Source organism: Taudactylus pleione, unplaced genomic scaffold (assembly GCF_031769625.1).
Source record: "Taudactylus pleione unplaced genomic scaffold, aTauple2 ptg000550l, whole genome shotgun sequence".
NCBI lineage: Eukaryota > Metazoa > Chordata > Amphibia > Anura > Myobatrachidae > Taudactylus > Taudactylus pleione.
This window is the reverse complement of record NW_028284952.1, coordinates 2,155,001-2,157,500: the sequence shown is the minus strand read 5'-3', so window position 1 is coordinate 2,157,500 and position 2,500 is coordinate 2,155,001. Positions and strand designations below refer to the sequence as shown.

The window sequence follows — 2,500 nt, the reverse complement described above, 5'->3', positions numbered from 1 at the left end:
GATATTGGGCATGTCCAGTGTGGTTTGGCTGTAGGTGCCCAAAACCTTTAACTTTAGACCTCATTTACTTCTTAACTCAAGTAAATTCATTGATAAGTTGAAAAAATTAAATGTAAAATGTAATAGAAAAGAATGTTATTGCAGTATAAAATTACCTACAGCACCTGGTATTCCCAGGTGGTCTCCCGTCCAAGTACTAACCAGGCCCAACACTGCATAGCTTCCAAGATCAAACGAGATTGGGCATGTCCAGTGTGGTTTGGCTGTAGGTGCTCAAAAGCATTAACTTTTGACCTCTATTACTTCTTAACTCAAGTAAATTCATTGATAAGTAGAAAAAATTAAATGTAAAATGTAATAGAAAAGAATGTTATGGCAGTATAAAATTACCTACTGCACCTGGTATTCCCAGGTGGTATCCCATCCAAGTACTTACCAGGCCCAACACTGTATAGCTTCCAAGATCAGACGAGATTGGGCATGTCCAGTGAGGATTGGCTGTAGGTGCACAAAAACATTAACTTTAGACCTCTATTACTTTTTAACTCAAGAAAATTCAATGATTAGTTGAAAAATGAAATGTAAAATGTAATAGAAAAGAATGTTATGGCAGTATAAAATTACCTACAGCACCTGGTGTTCCCAGGTGGTCTCCCATCCAAGTACTAACCAGGCCCAACACTGCATAGCTTCCAAGATCAGACGATATTGGACATGTATAAGTGTGGTTTGGCTGTAGGTGCTCAAAAACATTAATTTTAGACCTCTATTACTTCTTAACTCAAGTAAATTCATTGATAAGTTGAAAAAATTAAATGTAAAATGTAATAGAAAAGAATGTTATGGCAGTATAAAATTACCTACAGCACCTGGTATTCCCAGGTGGTCTCCCATCCAAGTACTAACCAGGCCCAACACTGCATAGCATCCAAGTTCAGACGAGATTGGGCATGTCCTGTGTGGTTTGGCTGTAGGTGCTCAAAAACATTAACTTTAGACCTCTATTACTTCTTAACTCAAGTAAATTCATTGATAAGTTGAAAAAATTAAATGTAAAATGTAATAGAAAAGAATGTTATGGCAGTATAAAATTACCTACAGCACCTGGTATTCCCAGGTGGTCTCCCATCCAAGTACTAACCAGGCCCAACACTGCATAGCTTCCAAGTTCAGTTGAGATTGGGCATGTCCAGTGTGGTTTGGCTGTAGGTGCTCAACAGCATTAACTTTAGACCTCTTTTACTTCTTAACTCAAGTAAATTCAATGATTAGTTGAAAAATGAAATGTAAAATGTAATAGAAAAGAATGTTATTTCAGTATAAAATTACCTACAGCACCTGGCATTCCCAGGTGGTCTCCCATCCAAGTACTAACCAGGAACAACACAGCATAGCTTTCAAGATCAGACGAGATTGGGCATGTCCAGTGTGGTTTGACTGTAGGTGCTCAAAAACATTAACTTTAGACGTCTTTTACTTCTTAACTCAAGTTAATTCATTGATAAGTTGAAAAAATGTAATGTATAATGTAATAGAAAAGAATGTTATGACTATATAAAATTACCTACAGCACCTGGTATTCCCAGGTGGTCTCCCTTCCAAGTACTAACCAGGCCCAACACTGCATAGCTTCCAAGATCAAACGAGATTGGGCATGTCCAGTGTGGTTTGGCTGTAGGTGCTCAAAAGCATTAACTTTAGACCTCTATTACTTCTTAACTCAAGCAAATTCATTGATAAGTTGAAAAAATTAAATGTAAAATGTAATAGAAAAGACTGTTATGGCAGTATACAATTACCTACAGCACCTGGGATTCCAAGGTGGTCTCCCATCCAAGTACTAACCAGGCCCAACACTGCATAGCTTCCAAGATCAGACGATATTGGGCATGTCCAGTGTGCTTTGGCTGTAGGTGCCCAAAACCATTAATTTTAGACCTCTATTACTTCTTAACTCAAGTAAATTCATTGATAAGTTGAAAAAATTAAATGTAAAATGTAATAGAAAAGAAGGTTATGGCAGTATAAAATTACCTACAGCACCTGGTATTCCAAGGTGGTCTCCCATCCAAGTACTAACCAGGCCCAACACTGCATAGCTTCCAAGTTCAGACGAGATTGGGCATGTCCAGTGTGGTTTGGCTGTAGGTGCTCAAAAACATTAACTTTAGACCTCTTTTACTTCTTACTCAAGTAAATTCAATGATTAGTTGAAAAATGAAATGTAAAATGTAATAGAAAAGAATGTTATGGCAGTATAAAATTACCTACAGCACCTGGCATTCCCAGGTGGTCTCCCATCCAAGTACTAACCAGGCCCAACACTGCATAGCTTCCAAGATCAGATGATATTGGGCATGTCCAGTGTGGTTTGGCTGTAGGTGCCAAACACCTTTAACTTTAGACCTCAATTACTTCTTAACTCAAGTAAATTCATTGATAAGTTGAAAAAATTAAATGTAAAATGTAATAGAAAAGAATGTTATGGCAGTATAAAATT

The 2,500-nt window shown here is 37.3% G+C and overlaps 1 non-coding gene and 11 pseudogenes across 1 annotated transcript; all 12 read right to left on the bottom strand.

The window, feature by feature from the left end:
- LOC148491302 (5S ribosomal RNA) overlaps nt 1-36 on the bottom strand; it is a 119-nt pseudogene extending 83 nt beyond the window's left edge.
- A 116-nt stretch (nt 37-152) lies between these two features.
- On the bottom strand, nt 153-271 carry LOC148491301 (5S ribosomal RNA; annotated as a pseudogene).
- Nucleotides 272-387: 116 nt separating this feature from the next.
- On the bottom strand, nt 388-506 carry LOC148491300 (5S ribosomal RNA; annotated as a pseudogene).
- A 115-nt stretch (nt 507-621) lies between these two features.
- LOC148491299 (5S ribosomal RNA) lies at nt 622-741 on the bottom strand (annotated as a pseudogene).
- A 116-nt stretch (nt 742-857) lies between these two features.
- LOC148491298 (5S ribosomal RNA) lies at nt 858-976 on the bottom strand (annotated as a pseudogene).
- Nucleotides 977-1,092: 116 nt separating this feature from the next.
- On the bottom strand, nt 1,093-1,211 carry LOC148491297 (5S ribosomal RNA). Its single transcript, XR_015871322.1, has one exon. It is a non-coding gene; the product is annotated as a 5S ribosomal RNA (ribosomal RNA).
- Nucleotides 1,212-1,326: 115 nt separating this feature from the next.
- LOC148491296 (5S ribosomal RNA) lies at nt 1,327-1,445 on the bottom strand (annotated as a pseudogene).
- A 116-nt stretch (nt 1,446-1,561) lies between these two features.
- LOC148491295 (5S ribosomal RNA) lies at nt 1,562-1,680 on the bottom strand (annotated as a pseudogene).
- Nucleotides 1,681-1,796: 116 nt separating this feature from the next.
- Nucleotides 1,797-1,915, bottom strand: LOC148491294 (5S ribosomal RNA; annotated as a pseudogene).
- A 116-nt stretch (nt 1,916-2,031) lies between these two features.
- LOC148491293 (5S ribosomal RNA) lies at nt 2,032-2,150 on the bottom strand (annotated as a pseudogene).
- Nucleotides 2,151-2,264: 114 nt separating this feature from the next.
- On the bottom strand, nt 2,265-2,383 carry LOC148491292 (5S ribosomal RNA; annotated as a pseudogene).
- Nucleotides 2,384-2,499: 116 nt separating this feature from the next.
- The window catches only part of LOC148491291 (5S ribosomal RNA), a 119-nt pseudogene continuing 118 nt past the window's right edge, over nt 2,500 (bottom strand).